The 20,638-nt window shown below is 40.2% G+C and overlaps 3 protein-coding genes and 1 long non-coding RNA gene across 34 annotated transcripts in view; 2 read left to right on the top strand and 2 right to left on the bottom strand.

Moving 5' to 3' along the window:
- The window catches only part of LOC114641392 (C-type lectin domain family 5 member A-like), a 1,576,682-nt gene that overhangs the window by 139,784 nt on the left and 1,416,260 nt on the right, over window positions 1–20,638 (bottom strand). The window lies entirely within an intron of this gene.
- LOC127527373 (lectin BRA-2-like) overlaps window positions 1–20,638 on the top strand; it is a 404,208-nt gene that overhangs the window by 243,742 nt on the left and 139,828 nt on the right. The window lies entirely within an intron of this gene.
- LOC114641385 (B-cell differentiation antigen CD72-like) overlaps window positions 1–20,638 on the top strand; it is a 228,270-nt gene that overhangs the window by 67,804 nt on the left and 139,828 nt on the right. The gene's annotated exons all lie outside the window — the stretch shown is intronic.
- The window catches only part of LOC114641374 (uncharacterized), a 90,759-nt gene that overhangs the window by 25,613 nt on the left and 44,508 nt on the right, over window positions 1–20,638 (bottom strand). The window contains exons 2-3 of the long non-coding RNA XR_007934712.1: window positions 18,432–18,489; window positions 3,964–4,265 (exon numbers count right to left, since the gene is read on the bottom strand). This is a non-coding gene — a long non-coding RNA (uncharacterized LOC114641374). The remainder of the gene's footprint in view (window positions 1–3,963; window positions 4,266–18,431; window positions 18,490–20,638) is intronic.

Raw genomic sequence — 20,638 nt, 5'->3', positions numbered from 1 at the left:
TTGATTATCTGGGAGTGAGTGAACTGCTGGAGTTTTAGAGAGGAAATAATAGATAATTATTTGGAACACACGCATTTCATGTGTGTTCCATTTCTACAGTAATATGTGTAAACACATTGTTAAAACAGAAACTTTTTCATATTTTAGTAATAAATGTTACAAAATGTAGGCATAAAGTATAGAATGTGTGAAGCCTGAAGTCCAAACATCAAATAAACACTTTCACAAAAGGTTCAAGAATGATACAACACCTTCTGTGGTGTAACGCTAAGATTTGATGACTCAGAGCGCAGTAGCCCTGCTGTGCCTCAGAGACCCGAGTTCGATTCCCCGCTGGTGAGAGAGTGTATTTTTTTTTCTTTGTAACCTCAAACGGACATAAAATGTATATATTGGTATGCACTGTAAATCGTTAAGTTTAAAATGTCGATCGCGGTTATTTCTGTTGATTAACCCTAACCCTAATTTCTGAGACACATGGGCATGCTCAAAAAATACACGTGTAATGCCACAAAAAGTGCATGTAGACACTTCAGTTCACAAGCATTGGTACGAGATTGCAGTCACAAGTACACTGCAGACCTATAGCGCGTCTTTATGTGAAAACAGCAGTGTCAGATGGGGAGTGTCTGATGATTGCATATTGCGCTGAAGTTACTTCTCTTTACTATGCTTTCCTCTGCATGTCCTGGAATACAAAAGAAACAGCATACAGCAACATGTGGGGACTGGCAAGATTGGGGGAAAAAAAACACGAGGTCGTATGTATCGTGATACACTGCAGAGCTATAGCGCGTCTTTATGTGAAAACAGCAGTGTCAGATGGGGTAGGGAAGGATCCTGAACACAACTGAAAGAATGAAAAGTGAATAAAAAAAACAAAAAAACAAAAACAAAGCTAACTTTTACAAATATCATAAATTACACCGGCTGTTACAGACTGAAATCAAATGTATCTTTTTATTCTAAAATAGTAAAAATAAGAGCAGTTCACTTCTCAAAAGGGAGTCGTGCAGGATCAAACTCGTGACCTTTTGATTCCCAGTCAGCAACTGATACTGTCGCGCCACGGTGACAGTCACACTAAATGAGTGTCAATGTCGCACACTAAGGCGGCTTTTTTTTTTTTTTTTGTACCTTTTGTGAAAGTGTTTCTTAGATATTTGGACTTCAGGCTTCATACATTATATAGTTTATGCCTACATTTTGTCATTTACTACTAGAATATAAAAAACGTTTCTGCTTTAAAAATGTGTTTACACAGATTACTGTAGAAACGGAACACACATGAAATGCGTGTGTTCCAAATATCGATCAATTATTTCCACTCTAAAACTCCACTTCACTCCCAGATAATCAATCAAGGCTTGAGCTGAGAGACTTTCATGCACGTTCTAAGTTGATGGGGGGATGGAATAGCCGGCTGCTTGCAGCTTGTCTTTATCTGCACATTTAGAAGACAAAAGACGATGGCGGAGAGGTGTGAACGGATTTAAGAAGTGATTTAAGGTGGGACGGATTTATGAGTTTTTCGTAGGCTCTCGTAATTCTAGTGTTAAACAAATGAGACAAAAATATTATACTTGGTCATTTATTTATTGAGGAAAATAATCGAATATTACATATTTGTGAGTGGCAAAAGTATGTGAACCTGTAGAATTAGCAGTTAGTTTGAAGGTGAAATTAGAGTCAGGTGTTTTCAATCAATGGGATGACAATCAGGTGTGAGTGGGCACCCTGTGTTATTTAAAGAACGGGGATCTATCAAAGTCTGCTCTTCACAACACATGTTTGTGGAAGTGTATCATGGCACGAACAAAGGAGATTTCTGAGGACCTTACAAAGAGAGTTATTGATGCTCATCAGGCTGGAAAAGGTTACAAAACCATCTCTAAAGAGTTTGGACTCCACCAATCCACAGCCAGACAGATTGTGTACAAATGGAGGAAATTCAAGACCATTGTAACCCTCCCCAGGAGTGGTCGACCAACAAAGATCACTCCAAGAGCAAGGCGTGTCATAGTCGGCGAGGTCACAAAGGACCCCAGGGTAACTTTTAAGCAACTGAAGGCCTCTCTCACATTGGCTAATGTTCATGTTCACAAGTCCACCATCAGGGGAACACTGAACAACAATGGTGTGCATGGCAGGGGTGCAAGGAGAAAGCCACTGCTGTCCAAAAAAAAAAAAACATTGCTGCTCATCTGCAGTTTGCTAAAGATCACGTGGACAAACCAGAAGGCTACTGGAAGAATGTTTGTGGACGGATGAAACCAAAATAACGCTTTCATTTAAACCAAAAAGTTCTATGTTTGGAGAAAGGAAAACACTGCATTCCAGCATAAGAACCTTATCCCATCTGTGAAACATGGTGGTGGTAGTATCATGGTTTGGGCCTGTTTTGCTGCATCTGGGCCAGGATGGCTTGCCTTCATTGATGGAACAATGAATTCTGAATTATATCAGAGAATTCTAAAGGAAAATGTCTAGACATCTGTCCATGAACTGAATCTCAAGAGAAGGTGGGTCATGCAGCAAGACAACGACCCTAAGCACATAAGTTGTTCTACCAAAGAATGGTTAAAGAAGAATAAAGTTAATGTTTTGGAATGGCCAAGTCAAAGTCCTGACCTTAATCCAATCGAAATGTTGTGGAAGGACCTGAAGCGAGCAGTTAATGTGAGGAAACCCACCAACATCCCAGAGTTGAAGCTGTTCTGTACGGAGGAATGGGCTAAAATTCCTCCAAGCCGGTGTGCAGGACTGACAACAGTTACCGGAAATGTTTAGTTGCAGTTATTGCTGCAAAGGGGGGGTCACACCAGATACTGAAAGCAAAGGTTCACATACTTTTGCCACTCACAAATATGTAATATTCGATCATTTTTCTTAATAAATAAATGACCAAGTATAATATTTTTGTCTTATTTGTTTAACTGGTTTCTCTTTATCTACTTTTAGGACTTGAGTGAAAATCTGATGATGATTTAGGTCATATTTATGCAGAAATACAGAAAATTCTAAAGGGTTCACAAACATTCAAGCAAAACTGTATAGCCAACACTCACATTGCAATCAGCTTCCTTATAAGTGGGTCATATTATCAATGATCCAGACTTAAAACGGTAACTCCTTTCTCCTTCTTGTTCTTCTCTGCCTACATGCAGGGAGTTACAGATGTAAAAGGGGAGGAAGTGCTGAACTGCTGTATCTGACAGTGCAGTAAAAAAATCAGATTTGAGCCATTCTGTTAAAGTCTACAAAATAAAGAGGATAAAAGAAGAGAATAGCGTCAGCCTGGGACTCTCCCAAGACAAAATACACAGCAAGACGATTCTGTACCCACGTGTGCAGCTTTGGTTCTTACGTCTTTTTGTTTTTTTTAAATAGGGTTACTGGCTGATACCCCAAATCTTTGTTGACTGACCTGTCTGATTTTCTGTATCTTACAATAATAAGTATATGGAAGCAATACTTTTTCAGATTTAAGCATTGTAAGAACACTGTTAAAACAAAAATAACAAGTGTTTTGATTTATCTGTAATAATAATTCTAAGACTAAACATGATATTTACTCTTATAGGAATTGCCTTTCTTGTGCCTTACAGTTGCATATGCATGAGTCCATGATTTGTATTTTCATGTTTAGGTTCAAGATTTGTGTGTTTGATTTTTATTTCAAATTGACTTCAATAAAGTTCTGGCATTTTTGATCATTCGCATGAGTTTATATGAGCTGATTTTTAAATCCACAAAACTGTGCTAATTAATTAATCTTTACTTGAATTGTCCAATCAACATAATTGAAACTGTGTCTTTAACTTACATGGATTCTGCACTGCTAGCAATGGCAGACATAATTGCTGCCAGTGTTTTGAATTTATCTTACTTTATCTTAAATAAGCAAATCACTTTTAAATACATCTACTCAAATCAATGACGATATGTTATTAGCTCACATACCTTCATAAGTCTTTTCCAAACACTGATATTTGATCTTCTTTCTTCACACAATACTATGCTCCAGCATCAGCTTTGGTGACATTTTCAAGTATTAAAATCATATTTCCAGTCACTGTCATTCATTGTGGCCTGAAGAGAGGTGATAAAGAATCTGGGTGGCAGAAGTCACCTGCTGTTATGAGATCCTAAAGTCACTGGGGGCTCCCCAAGATACTGCCGCTACCAGGTGAACACAGTGACGTCCTGCAGGTCACATCCTGTCACTTCTAGGGATCCTGGAGTGATGTGCATTGCAAAGACACCTGCGGAAGAAGGATAAATAAACAATTTAAGGAGAGAAAAAATCTCGCAAAATCCAACAATGATGTAAGATAATAATAATAATAATTATAATTATTATTATTATGTTTAAAAAATAGCAGTGGCATAAATATAAAACAGATGGTTCTTTCCTGTGCACCATTATTTTAATAAATGCTTTCTGAGAGATGGAGATTTTAATTGAGAATATTCTCCATGACCGAAGTCACTTCATGTCTAAAGTACTACTATACGGAAATAGGTTAGTTTTAGGGCCTTGGCTCTTCAAACTACACATGAACATGTCGCTGATACAACAACGTGAACAAATACTCAATGAGGGTTCAGGCGAGGAAGGTCATGTTTTACTAAGTAGTAGACAACACAAGAATATGATCAAAAATATTATATTTATCTTGACTTTTAGAGTGCTTTAGATAAGGTCAAACATGAGAAGTTGGGTATTAACACTAGAATTACCAAAGCCTGCGAAAAAACTCGAAATCCCGGCCCACTTTAAATCCGTTTGCACCTCTCCATCAGCATCTTTTGTGTTGTAAATGTGCGCAAGCAGCCTGCTATCCCATCAGCTCATGTCTGTTTACCTGCGTGTGAGCTGCCGGGAGTTGTATAGTGTAAATAATATCTCGTTATTTGGAATATATGCATTTCCTGTGTGTTCTGTGTCTACAAAGATGTAGCATGACAGGAAATTCAAGAAATGTTGAACACATATCTAAAAGGAAAACTTTTTGCCTGTTATAGCACTAACGACAAAATTTTGACATGAAGTGTATAATGTGCGCAGACTGAAGTCCAAATATCAAATAAGCACTTTCATAAAAGATACAAGTATAAGTTAAGGCTGGGGGGTTGTCAAAAACAGGGCCCATTCGAGGCCACTGAAGGATTTCTTGTGTGATTTGTGGCTTACAAGAAATAAATTGTGTGAAGACCAAATATCAAATAAGGACTTTCAAAAAAATGTACAAATATAACAGAACAAGTACGCTTTTATTCAAGACTATAACCAGAGAAAAAGAAATCGGTTTAGTGTAACGTCATTGTCCTGACTGCTTTGGTAGTACAGCAGTAAGTACTGCTGACTCCTATTCAAAAGGTCGCGGGTTCAAGCATTCCTGTGTCCCAAAATAAACATTTTGCATAGTGAGCTGCACTTATTGTTACTATTCTACAATAAAAACATACATTTGATTTGAGTCTGTAACAGCAGGTGTAAATGTATGGTACTTGTAAAGGTTAGCATTTTTTTTATTCAGTTTTATCCCCTCAGTTGCGATCACGCTCGCCCCGATCTGACACTGCTGTTTTCAAATAAAGACGTGCTATAACAGAGGTGAACTCAGATGAGGACGAGGGTTCTACACCGGAGAAATAGAACAGAAGCCCTCCTTACGAGAAACATCCACTCACATGTAAGAATGCAGCTGCACCAGGCGTAAAGGTGAAAGATGGCACCGCTTGGATGCAGCATAAGGTCGGGTGTCATCCTGCCAGTCAGTCTGCCCCACACCTGTCCTTCAATGAAACAGCACGGCTTACAGAGCTCACCAATGTATCGTGCAAAGTCCTGTTTGTGATGGTTTTTACATAAGAAACATTTAAATGTTATTAATATAGAATCAAGATCGAATGTTATTTACCTACTCTCGACAGGGAATGGAAGCAATTGGTGAGTAATAAAAATTATTTGTAAGTGATTTTGCATTGAAGAAATAGTAAAAACTTGATCACTTGGGTCAATACCTAAAGAAATACACACAGCAAATGCAACTGAGAATACATCAGAATCTGTATGATTTAATTGTTGATGTGCATCTTCATAAACTATGGGAGGTTTGTAAGGAAACTGAGCATGAAGAAACGAAGCTGCTCTTCGGTGAGGTTGAATTTTTTATCAGCGTTTAAACTGTCATAGACATGAATTACAGCACCATCATAATAGGTACACACCCAGTGAGTCACTCGTTCAGTAGCTGCAGAAGGTAATATTTGAATACGTTTTGCATTTTGTGGAATGGGCATTATAGGTATGTCAGGAGTCCACATTAGCAAAACCTCTTGAGGTTGGAAAATTGTATGCGCAGCTAAAATTTTGTTAAATTTGCTCATGTGATCTGTTGATAAATAATCATTATTTACCAACTCATTCATTGCAAAATCTGACAGTGGTAAGATCACTCCTTCCATAACACTAAACACAAACACTTAGTAGACACTAACACTAAAAAACGGCAACACCGCCGGGAAGAACACTAAATGAGATAAAGTGAAAGTCTACTAAACGTCTTTATTGTAACTGCTTTATTATAGCAGGTGAGAGGACGCTGCCGCACACTTGTTGTTGCCGCTCCACCCCGTTAACAACACTTTTCGCAAAATTCGCCTTAATTCTGCACTTTCTTACGCTTGTTTTATTTCGTTTATTGTATGTATAGTTCGTGGATACAGCTGACTCGAATTGCATGGATTTGGCTTAATATTTACAGATTTTATGGACTCCACTTTACTGGGAACAGCTGAGTCTGTGGATCACGGGACGAGACCTACAAACATTTCTTTGTACCTGGCGATCTAGCACCTCGGGATGATCTGTCTCCGTGATTATATTCGTTATGCTGATCTGCTCCCGTTTCATCCTACAGTACCTTACAACCAGGAACTGATCTGATGTTCATACTAACCTGGTTTATGGCTTATGGCTCCGGTGCAATCATGCCTGAAATTACCAAGCGTTACTGTTTATGGCTGTGTATTGGAACATCCAAATCCTGCTTCCTCCTCCTGCTGTGCTTTCTGCTGCTTGCTATCGCCGCTCACCTACGCTACCACACCCGCCTGTCCTACCAACTCCGTTGTGCTGTGCTGCTTCTACACTGCTATTAGCTAAGTATCATTCACTATTTTAGCGCTTTGAGTACTGAGAAAAGCGCTATATAAATGTAATAAATTATTATTATTTATTATTAAACACTAAAGTACAAAAACGAAGTATAAAGTAACACTAAACCGCAACACCGTGTCTACTAAACACTAAGAAACACTAAAGGAAAAAATACTATTCAGTAAGTACCGCGTCTACTAAACTAAATCAGTAAAGGAGAAAGGACAGCAAGACCGCGTCAGCTGCGGAGCTCAGCTCGGAGCGAAATGAAGTAAATGAAATGAGGTGAATGGGAGGGGAGATGATCACGTGACTCCAACACCCGCCTTAACTCTCCGTCCCTCCACAAACACAGTCACACGGATCCCAACTTTTCTTTATATATATAGATAATTTCCTGCCTACGATTAAATCGTGCAAATACGACACAATTGTTATCTCTGACCATGCCCCTCTAGTTTTGGAGCTAAAATCATTAAGCCTCTCACACTCAACTCATAGATGGCGTCTTAACCCTCTTCTATTAGCAGACGAGAACTGCACGGAATTTATATCCAAACAAATCAGCTTCTTCCTAGAGACAAACACGCCCACAGAGGATTCTGCAGGAACACTCTGGGAAACTCTAAAGGCCTTCTTAAGAGGACAGATTATTTCATATCTCTCCCACAGAAATAAATTAGAAAACAAGAAAGTATCAGAGCTAAGAAACGAAATTACTAGAATAGATGAAGAACAAGCCAGGCATCCAAGTGAAGCTCTTCACAGGAAAAGGCAGGCCCTGCATACAGAACTCAACATCTTGACAACTAAAGCAACTGAACAACTTATTTATAAGTCAAGACATCATTACTATAAACATGGAGAAAAACCTAATAAGCTTTTAGCTCAACAAATTCACAAACAAGAAGTTCGCAATGCAATACCAGTAATCACCAACACAAATGGAGAAGAAATCATTGACCATAAAAATATAATGCACACATTTAGAGATTATTATAAATCCTTATATTCTACTGAGTTCAAAGAAGACAACACACAATCTAATGCATTTCTGGATACATTACAGACACCACAAATAGATGCTTTAAGCGCTGAGGAACTGAATAAACCTCTTGACGCTAACAGAATTACTAGATGCTATAAAATCACTTCAAAGCGGGAAATCAGCAGGCCCTGATGGTTACCCTGTAGAATTTTATAAGAAATTCTCCACTCAGCTAGCTCCCCTCTTATTGGCAACATTTACAGAAGCTAGAGACAACCAAATACTACCTCAAACATTTCATCAAGCATTAATCACCATCTTTCCTAAACAAAACAAGGACTTGTTACAATGTGCATCATATTGACCAATTTCACTCCTGAATAATGATGTTAAGATACTCTCAAAAATTCTAGCTAGAAAGATGGAGAAAGTGCTGCCCTCGGTAATATCACAGGATCAAACTGGATTTATTAAAGGCTGACACCTACCTTCCAATCTCCGATGCTTGTTTAATGTTATATATTCACCAGCAAAATCAAACACCCCAGAGATATTACTATCATTAGACACAGAAAAAGCATTTGATATGATTGAATGGAACTACCTTTTCACTGCATTGGAAAAATTTGTGTTTGGCCCGAATATTTGTGCATGGATCAAATTACTGTATACCAATCCAGAAGCTTCAGTTTGTATTAACAACATTTGTTCAGACTACTTTAAGCTAGAACGTGGCACCAGACAAGGATGTCCCTTGTCACCATTGCTGTTTGCAATCGCCACTGAACCACTGGCGGTTCACTGTCGAAGTTCTTATCAGATAAAGGGGATTATCAGAGAAGGACTGGAACAGAAAATCTCTCTATATGCAGATGATATGGTTTTATATATATCAGACCCAGAAAACACTGCAGTTTTAACAGCACTCACAGAATTTCAAAAGATAATAGTCTCAGAATTAATCTGAATAAAAGTATACTCTTTCCAGTGAATTCACAAGCATATAATATTAGATTAGACACCCTACCTTTTACCATAGCAGATCAGTTTAAATACTTAGGGGTAAATATCACAAGTAAACATAAAGCTCTTTATTAACAAAATTTTGCCGTCTGTATGGAAAAAATTAAGCAAGACTTGCATAGATGGTCAACACTTCATCTCACTCTAGACGGAAGAATTAACATTGTTAAGATGAATATCCTTCCTAAACTTCTCTTTTTATTTCAAAACATTCCAATATATATCAATAAATCGTTTTGGAAACAATTAGATTCCACAATAACCTCATTCATTTGGAACTCAAAACACCCACGTATCCGAAGAGCGACCCTACAAAGACCTCAGGCAGAAGGTGGCATGGCTTTACCTAATTTTTAGTTTTATTACTGGGCAGCAAACATACAAGCCATAAAAACCTGGACACAAATAAATGAACATACACAGGCTTGGTCCGCAATAGAAGTAAAATCCTGTAGTACCTCTTTATACTCCCTGCTCTGTGCTCCAATAAATACAAGTTATCGCAAATACACTAATAACCCAATTGTGACTTACTCACTCAGAATATGGAACCAACTTAGAAAGCATTTTAAGATGGAAAATCTTTTATCCGTGGCACCTTTGCAAGAGAACCACCTCTTTCAACCCTCGCAAACATATACAGTTTTTAATACGTGGAAAAGATTTGGGATTAAAATGCTCAGAGATCTTTACATAGACAACATATTTGCATCTTTTGAACAATTCCGTTACAAATTCAACCTCTCAACTACACATTTCTTTCACTATCTTCAAATTAGAAACTTTGTTAAACAGAAACTGCCTGATTTTCCTCACCTCGTACCCTCCACCAGGCTGGAAAGAATACTGCTTAATTTCGAGGAATTAAACACCATTTCCGCAATATATAAAATCTTATTAGAGTCCCTTCCTTTCAAAGACCCAAGAGGACATTGGGAAAAAGATCTCTTAATCAATCTATCAGAAAAGGAGTGGAAGGTAGAAAAGCAGAGAATTCACTCGAGCTCCATATGCGCAAAGCATAGAATTATTCAACTAAAAATTATATATTGAGCTCATCTGTCTCGCTTAAAACTGTCCAAAATGTTTCCAGGGCAGGATCCAACCTGCGAACGCTGCAACCAAGTTCCTGCCTCACTGGGTCACATGTTTTGGGCCTGCACCAAACTAACATCATGTTGGACCAAGATTTTTAAGTGCCTTTCAGACAGCTTTGGGGTCACAATCTCTCCTAACCCATTAACAGCTCTGTTCGGGGTTCTTCCAGACGGACTTGAAGTGGAGAAGGACAAGCAAACGGTGAATGCATTCTTTTGGCATGCAGACTTATTTTGTTAAATTGGAAGAATCCTAACTCTCCTCTGATAAGTCAGTGGGAAACCAATGTTTTATATTATTTGAAATTGGAAAAAATCAAATTCTCAGCTAGAGGATCTGTACAGATTTTTTTCAAAACCTGGCAGGATCTAATCAATATTATTTTAGAATAAGAGAAATAATTATTATCGTTTTATTTCCCTTCTCCATTTTTTTTTATTTACCTATATATATTTCTTCCTTTCTTTTGTTTATTTTTTCCCTACTGAAAAGCCCTAAGTAATCTCCTTTGGCTAAGCTCTCCTTCTCAAGGGTGGGGTTTGATTTGTCTAATTCTTTTTTGTTATGAATTAATCCATATGTATGGAATGATTACAATAAAATTAATAAATAAAAAAAATTCATTGTGGTAATGTACAGAACCAAAATTAGAAAAAAAACTTGCCTCTGTCCAAATATTTATGGACCTAACTGTATGAATATATACATATACTGTATATACATGTGTGTGTGTGTGCATGTGTATATAAGTGTGAGTAAGTAACAAAAAAAGATAGTAAAGATCGCATTAGCGAAAAAAAAAAGGAAATTACTCGGTGAAATAACGGAACAGCAAAAAGAGATCGAACATATGGACATAGGTGATATGTCAGAAGTATGTACATATTGTAAGGCTTTAAAGTTTAAGATGACTTGTAGATCGTCTAATTTGTGTTGCCATCAGGGAAAAGTAGTGTTTCTTCCCAAAGAAGAGCCGTATCCGTGAGAATTAAAAAATTTGTTGTTTGGTGATAGTGAAATCCAAAAAAAAAAAAAAAAAACTACAGGCAAAATATCTGAATGCACAATAATCGTTTTGCGTTTGCATCATTCAATGCTCAAAACGTAGATTTACACAATAATGGACTACACGCTATGAGAATCTGTGGTCCCGCAACAATTAAAGCTACGACAAGTTTAATTTCGAAGAAACCACAGTTCGGTCAATGTACAGTATATTTCTGATCACGGAGAAGCGATGCAACACAGAATCGAAATGGTGTTCAGTCAAAACCAGAGCATACAGTTACACGATCGAATTTCAAAAATGGGGTTTACCTCACATGCATTTATTGGTTACGTTCCAAAATAAATTATTAACTGCTGATGATGTAGATCGGTTTGCCTGTGCTAAAATTCCAAACAGAGAAACCTATCCTGAATTATGTTATATATTGTAGCGTGATCTGCCTCTCTCCTATACACAGACACAGTAGTCAGGCAGGGTCGGGCCAAGTGCCCTGCAATACTGTGCCCTGCATTTATAATTTTCCATGTATCACCCATCAACGGCAGGCGCTTACAGCATGTCCGCGATCATTTTGGATTCTCTTTTACAGCGAACTGCTACAGCACTGGGAGCCTGCGGTTGTTTCGGGATGCATTTTCCACGTGTCGTCCCGTTAGGTGGAATCCCAAAAGAGTTTAGAAACTCAGTCAAACCAGCCATGATTCTTTTCAAAGGTAAAGTGCAGGTTCCAGTTCAAGTTCAAGTTCAAGTTGGGGAGCATGCACTGGTACAGTGCGTTGCCACATCCACTACACGTCGGAACAGCTCGGGATCCCAGTTGGCAACCCCCCAGGCAAACACTCAGTCCAGTCCCACCCTCCGGAAATGACTCTCTATCTGCCGCAGCCAGGTGTTACGTGGGCGACCCCTTGGCCTGGTCCAGACACTTGGGTCCCCAACAATGAGGATCTTACGAGCCAGATCACCCTCGGGGAAACGCGCCACATGGCCGTATTGCCGTAACTGACGCTCCCTAACAATGCAGGTAATGTGCCTCATTCGGGACTCCATGAGCAACCGCTCATTCGACACAAAGTCAAACCAACTGTACCCAAGGATTTCCCAGAGAGAAACAGTACCAAAGGAGTCCAGTCTTCACCTCAGGTCACTGGATAGCGTCCATGTCTCACAATCATATAGTAAGACAGGAAGCACCAGAACTCTAAAGACTTGCACCGTCGTCCTTTTGCATAGATATCGGGAGCGCCACACACCCCTTTCCAGCGACCTCATGAACCCCCATGCTCTCCCAATCCGTCTACTGACTTCACAGGAAGAGTCACCAGAGACATGAATGTCACTGCCAAGCTATGTAAACCTCTCGACGAGGTCGACACTCTCACCGCAAAACAGACACACTGCTGATGGCTGTACCCAAGAGGTCATTAAAGGCCTGGCTTTTGGTTTTTATCCAGGACACTAGCAAGCCCAGACACTTAGACTCCTCACTCAGTCTCTCGAGCGCCCAGATCAGAGCCTCCATTGACTCCACAAAGATCACAGCATCGTCAGCAAGGTCAAGATCCGTGAATCTTTCTTCACCAACAGATGCCCCACAGCCGCTGGACCCCACGACCTTGCCCAACACCCAGTCTATACAAGCATTGAACAGAGTAGGAGCAGAACACACCCCTGACGAACCCCAGAATCAGCTGGGAAAGACGCAGAGGTCCTGCCTCCACTCTGCACAGCACTCACAGTACCAGTGTAAAGGCCAACCATGATACCCAGCAACCTCGAGGGGATCCCGCAAACACTCAGAATGTCCCACAGGGCAGCTTGATCAAATGAGTCGAACGCTTTGTGAAAATCGACAAAGGCTGCAAAGAAACTCTGCCGATATTCGTATTTGCGCTCTATGAGAACCCTCAGTGCCAGGATGCAGTCGATGGTAGACTTCTTAGGCGTAAAACCAGACTGTTACAGTCGCTGGTAGGTGAGCAAGTGATCACAGATCCTATTTAGGACAACCCTAGCAAGGACCTTACCCAGCACCGAGAGCAGTGTTACCCCCCTGTAGTTGCTGTAATCCAGGCGATCACCCTTCCCTTTCCAGATAGGGATGACAAGTCCCATTTTCCAGTTAGTTGGGATGATGCCAGTCTCCCAAATAGAAGCAAAGATTGCTTGCAATGCCAGGAGGACGGCCTTACCACCAGTCTGGAGAAGTTCACCCCGGATACCAGAGAACCCTGCAGCCTATCCCCTCCTCAGCTGGTTCACCACCTGTGCCATCTCAGTGAGACTGGGTGGTTCACAGCTAATTGGAGGATCAGCCTCAAGAACTGTGGACCAGAGACATCCAACGTCCTCGCCGGAGGATTAGCGTTGAACAAATGCTCAAAGTAGCCAGCCCTGCGGGTCACAATTGCAGTGTCATCCATAAGGACCGTTCCATCAGCTGCCCTGACTGCGACTCTCCAAAGAACAGATTTGGATGTGTGCAATGCTTTGATTCCTCTGTAAGCAGGACGTGAGTTGCTAGACCACAGATGGTGTATCACTTGCTCACAGATTTCTCTAACAAATGCGTCTTTATCTGCCCTCAGAGCCCTCGCAGCCGTCATTCTCAGTTCAAGGTACAGACCAGAATTGCCATTGAGCCGTGTGCTGCAGCTCCTCTCGATGATGTCCAGGGAGCCCTGCGAGATGTAACACCTCCTTCTGAGAACACCGGTAACTCCAACACAACCCTCAGTAACCTTCAGGGTCTTGTCACGGAAGGTCTCCCACATCACATTAGGATCAGCTGTACCCAAATCTGCAACTCATTAGAAACAGCCGGGTCATGGAGTCTGGCCAAGTCTAGGCTCATTTTCCTAATAGGTGGTAACCTACTGGACCTAAGCTGGATCCTAAGAGTAGCAACAACAAGTCTATGGTCAGAATTCACAAACTGGGCACTTCTGTAGAACCTGCAGTTTTGCAAGGGCCTCCAGCGTCTGCCCACGAGGATGTGATCGATCTCCTTCACCGCACCACCAGTATTGGAGTACCAAGTCCAATGATGCGGTTCAGGGCGCTGGAACCAGGATCCAGCGATTTGCAGCCCCTGACCTTTTGCAAAGTCAAGGAACATGGAGCCACTCTCAGCATGGTCACCAGACCCATGGGGACCGAGACAGTCCTCATAGCCAGCCCTGTCAGTGCCAGTGGCTGCATTGAAGTTGCCCATGACCAGAGGAGTGTCACCTCATGGGCACCCATCAACCACCGAGCAAAGCTGCGAATAAATTAACCTGTGAGCAGGTTAATTTATGTACTTTTACTTTATATTTTGTATTAATCATTTTTACATGAATAGTTTTGGGTTGTGGAACGAATCATCTGAGTTTCCATTATTTCTAATGGGGAAATTCGCTTTGATATACAAGTGCTTTGGATTACAAGCACGTTTCCGGAACAGATTATGCTCACAATCCAAGGTTCCACTGTACACACATATTTATATTTATATTTATATTTATATATATATCCCAATTCCTTTATCCATTATCCTGTTTTCTCTGAGAAATTCGCTTTGATATACAAGAGCTTTGGATTACAAGCACGTTTCCGGAACAGATTATGCTCACAATCCAAGGTTCCACTGTACACACATATTTATATTTATATTTATATATATATCCAAATTCCTTTATCCATTATCCTGTTTTCTCTGAGAATAGATACACTTCTTGTAAGCTTCCAAAATATAAAAATAGACATGAAGGCAAATGAAAAGCTAAAGATTGTCCAATAACCAGCGGGCCTAAACCTTAGAAATCCTACACACAGAGTCCCAGAAATGTAAGAGTCAAATGACACAGTACTCTGTTCTGAACTCCATGATGCACACAGCTACTAGAGTTTCAATTTGGGAAATGTTTGATTAGTGAATACTCGTTATATGAAAAACCGCCACAAGTAAAGCACTCCTCTATTAGACACTTCAAAGCTCCCCCGCCTGGTCATGACTGCCATGTAAATATCAAACCCCAACCCTTTTTTCTGAGCTGGCACACTTTTTGTAACATCTCAATGCAGGCCCACTGTTCTATTAACAACAAAAACCATTATATCTCATTGTGTCCACTAGGGGGCATTCGCTCCCTAGGAAAGGCTTTGTTTGTGATTGAAGGCATGTTACTTAACCCGAATCTATTTATGTATAACATAAACGACTATACTCTTCCCCAGTGATACGGCAGTAGGAAATCACAAAGGAGAAATAACTTAGCGTTGTTAAACGTCAGCTTACACTGCAGATAATACAAAGATGAATGAAGACAATGACGAGACCTTACCCTCAAGTGGGGGCCAGAGAAATGGAGTCTGTCTGTGTCGTCAATGCAGATGTGGAAGGCATTCTCGGGAACAGGTGGGGATATCTTCCATTCGTTCGGTGGCGTGTCTGGCAGGGTACCAAGGCTTTATTCTGTTTCTCCGTGTCCAGAGCCCCCTCAGGCGAACATGCAATTCTAAACAAGGCAACAATGCTTTCCAAACAAGGATACAATTCTGTTCTGACTTGACAGACAGAAATAGCACATCACCTCATGGTCTGATTGCGCATGGTGTCCACTTGTCCGAGTCCATCTTCTTGTCATATTGCTCGCCTGGCAGTTCTCTGCTTCATCTGGCTATGTGTCTGCTGTACTGCATGTGAGTGGAAATCAAGTTTTATAAGATATATTTGCACAGAGCACAGTGACATATTAAACTTATGCTTACACTCATACACATGCTCCACTGGTTAAAAAAAAGCAGCTCTGAGATCAGCGTCCGCAGACATGGTAGTCATCTCTGTAAGCACAGAGCGAACTAACAAGTCCTCAGTATTTAGATTACACCAAGTCCTATTCCGTTATTGGTTAGGAGACGCGAGGCTGTAGTGAAAACAGCGGAGTTGAAACTTAGCATCTGCCAACACTCCAGAGCAGGTAAAAACACCTACAACTACAAACTACCAGGAGCAAATTTAAACTCTGTGCTGACCTGAACTTAGTACTGAGAGGAAAGTCCAAAAGTACAACCCTGTTATAGCCTGAGGCAGTTTAAAGTATTATAGGCATCAGCCCACAATGTTGTCATGCGAACATGACAGTGCTTTTAAGAGTATAAATGTATGTAATCTTTGTTAACTCCACGTGGAGAGAGGCCTTTAACTTTAGGATGCTTGCTGCTCCCAATATTACCTCACAAGAAGAAGAAGAGAAGATCTGCACTCCCACCCAGAAAGATGTCGACATTCCCACCGAAACAGCAGGTAGAAGGCCTCTGCAGACTGAAGAATCTTTGAAGCAGCTGCACACTCAGGCCTGATGGGACTCGGATCATCAGCACCTGTTTGGTTGGTTTGCTTAATCAAGCACTGGGCTGTATGCCTGTGAAGAGCTCACATTTGAAGTTCTCTGTTGTGCTCGCCATCATCACCTGTGATCCTTACATTCGCATCCTTCAATAACACACTTCTTCTACATTTCAGTAGTGCTGGTTCTGTCGAGTTTTACTAATTTTGCTTAATTGCAATAACAAGTTTATATTGTTTGATTAGGGCAAGGTTCAGTGCCATTAGTGATTGCTATAATGGATAGCAGCCAAGAGTGGTCACCTTTGAAAAGAAGCAGAGTGGTGAGTGGGCACCTGCTTTGGTGATTGTCACTCCACTCCTGTGCCACTCAGGTCTGAAGACAATCGTTTGGGCTGCTCATGCCTAGCTAGCAAGTCTCTTACAGCGGTCCACATGCGGGCAAACCGTACACATGGGGCACAATAAATGACCTACACTGAATTCACATTTTGCTTGAAGCAACACGTCATGTGCAGGTATGCCATACATGTTGAGTGATGTAAAACACTTACACAGAGTTCTCATTTTGCTTAAGGTGGCTGCCCACCTCCAGATAAAGCTGTACAAATGGGGTTCTATAAAGATCTCATTTTACTTAAGGCAGGTAAAACCGAACACGTGGGGCACTATAAAGCAGGACTCATACACACATAATTGTTAGAAGTATAGGCAAACCAAAATAATGAACAGGGCAACTTCCATGGTAATACGCAATGTGAACACTGCAATCAGGTCAGTGGTGCATATTAATGGAAGGAGAAATTTAGAAAAACAAAAACAGTCAACTCTCGTCCATGAGTTTTGATAATGTGTGAGAGGGGAATCATTTTTTTTGCAATAAGACTGAAAGTGCAACTGGTGACAGAGTCCAGAATTATAATAAACTGTCATAGTACGTTGGTGTACTGGGAAAATGGGATGGACATGAAGGGGGTAACAACGGAGTTAGTGTCCACATCCAGAGACATTAAGCATCGAGGTATTACAGTAGAACGGTGGTAGCACTGCTGCTGCCTCGCTCTTGAGATGATCAGGTTTGTATCCTGAAGGGCAGACGATGCTCAGAATGACTTTATTGTGGTGTACTGGTTAAGGATGAGCACTTCAAGGCCGTGGGATCAAATCCTGCTACTGACATTGTGCGACTTCACCTGCCTGTGCCCAAACTGGTATGAGAAAAGAAATGTAACCAATGCTAATCTAAATTAAATGTTGTAAGTCACCTTGGACAAAGGAGTCAGTTATAATCACCAGAGTTATTTGAGTAAGTCTTTATTGAGTCTAAAGCAGGAACGAAGGGGTGGGCCGAGTGACTTCACATACTGGAACAAAAAAAGACATTCCTTCTGCACAATTCTGCAATAAGGTAAGCAAAATGGTCAAAACTGTCAACCCCTAGTGCAGCAATTCAACACTGCAGTGGTGGAGGATGCTGAAATCAGGCCAGCCTTGGCAGATCAAGTGAGACCCAAACAAAAGAGCTCTAAAATATCAATACAAAAGTGGCCAGGCTTGATGTGCCATTACAAACAGGCATGGGCTATCAAAGCTGTCAGAGAGCAGAGTGAGCGCCAGGGTGAGGCCATTGGCACCAACACCATTAGAAGGCACAGCATGTTTGGTGTGAGCCCGAACAGCAAGAGCAACCAAGTCTTACATTAAATTGTGAGAATGGGGCTAAAGGGGCAGGGCAGCCAAAAACCACAGGCACTGACAATGATTAGATAAAAGAACAACCAATATTATGAAGTGGAAAAAAAGGAAAGCAGCTCACCTGCATACTGAAGTATGAATATAGCAGCAAAGAACGTCACCAAAGCAGTCATCACTATCTGTAAAAATGTAAAAAGAAACACTTAGCCACAGCACGGCATTGGAGCACAATGATGCAGCAGACTGACTCGCTCACAATTCTGTACAACTCCTAAAGACCGGAATGACATGGAAGGTGCTAGAACAGCCGATGAGAACTCTCTGCATTCTTCATGTGTGCGCTCACAGCACGAAGCAAGTGCAGTAACACCCTTTAGGGCAGCTGGAAAAGCTGAAAAAGAAGTGGAAGCCCGCTTGGCATCACCACACAGTTACTAGAATGGTAAAGATGAAGTCGCAGAGGGAGAGTTGCATCAAGTGCTCAACAACAGCGCTGTCAGGATTGTGTTTGGAAACTTCAGTGTTTATTTGTATAGTCAAAATGAATATTGCTTTTGTTGTTATTCATTCTTATTATGCTATTGCACTGCCACTTTATATTTGTTTTATATTGCAGGTGCATCTATTTTTGAATTTGATTTTCATATCCACAACCATTTTGTTTATTATAATAACATCCATTGCCATTCACAACATATCTGCATTCTTTTGTTCTGATCTCAAATTTTTAAAACCTTTAAATATTGAAACATATTTTTAACAGATATTTATTGTGGGAATGCAAAGTCATTTGCCACTTAACTAAATAATAGAATTCACTGCAATTTCAGGGGTATTTTATGTTTATTTTATTTTAATACAGCAAATGATTGTCATTTTAAGGATTTGGGTTGAAACCCATGGCTGCAACACTTTAATTTTTTTTTTTTACAGTGATAATTTTTGTGTTTATTTTTTGAATATTTTTTTCTGCAAAACTCCTTGAACTACCAACTAAAACAAAATTTAAAAATGTAAAAGTTATGATTTCCTTTAAACAAACTACTTTATGATGACAGACAAAACCTGTTAAATAACAAAGGAAATGTTAAATTGCAGTTCAAAACTGTTTTGAGAAGCTATCAGTCAGGGGTGTGTGGATACTGGCCAAAAACTTTATCTCAATATTTCCTGGGTCTTTGACGATAACGATAATTAGCTGATATTTTACATTCTTTAAAAACATGTTTGGTAAAGTCATATTGATCTAGCTTGGTCTTGTTAAGAGTATGTTACGTGTAGCTTACTAATGAGATTAATGGAAACAACAGTTAAAGATAAAAGGTCTTACTTATTTACGTAAAACTGAAGTAAAATAACACAAAAACATTTAAACCACCTGTCAAAGTATTACTGAGATCAAGTCGTGCAAGTGTGAGTAAATCATTTCAAAGTGGCCTGCAGGATTTACACAAACGACCGACATAACTAGACAAATAGACAGATGCTTTATTAATCCACAAGGGGAAATTCACACTATTGTAAGGAGAGCATTTTAACACTAGAATTACCAAAGCCTATGAAAAAACTCGTAAACCTGGCCCACCTTAAATCCGTTCGCACCACTCCATCAGCGTCTTTTGTCTTGTAAATGTGTCGATAAAAACCAAGCAGCCTGCCATCCCATCCCCCCACCGCCGCAGAAAATACAAAAACCTCTCCCAGTTCCAGCCTTGTTTATCTGGGAGTGAGGTACCTAGAGCTGTATATGCTAATAAGATCTCGTTATTTGGAACACATGCATTTCCTGCGTGTTCCGTGTCTACAAAGATCTCTGTAAGTGTAGCATTACAGGAAATGTTGAAGACATACCTAAAAGACAAACTTTTTTCATATTTTAGTACTAACGACAAAATTTTGACATGAAGTGTATAATGTGTAAGTCCACGTATCAAATAAGCACTTTCACAAAAGGTACAAATTTAACAGAACAAGTGCGCTTTTATTCAAGACTATAACCAAATAAAAAGAAATCGGGTTAGTGTGCCTTGTTGTTGTGACTTCTTTGGCAGTACAGCGGTAAGAGCTGCTGACTCCAATTCAAAAGGTTGCCGCTTCGAGCCTTCCCATGTCCCAAAATACACGTTTTCAGTAGTGAGCTTCCCTTATTGTTACTATTATACAATAAAGACATACATCTGATTTGAGTCTGTAACAGCCGGTGTAAATGTATGGTACTTGTAAAGGTTAGCGTTTTTTTAATTTATTTATTCAGTTTTATTCTATCAGTCACGTTAACATGCTATAACAGAGGTGAACTCAGATGAGCACGAGGGTTCTACATTGGAG

Source organism: Erpetoichthys calabaricus, chromosome 4 (assembly GCF_900747795.2).
Source record: "Erpetoichthys calabaricus chromosome 4, fErpCal1.3, whole genome shotgun sequence".
NCBI classification, from domain to species: domain Eukaryota; kingdom Metazoa; phylum Chordata; class Cladistia; order Polypteriformes; family Polypteridae; genus Erpetoichthys; species Erpetoichthys calabaricus.
Note: the sequence above shows the minus strand (reverse complement) of the source record. Positions and strands in the feature narration are given on the sequence as shown.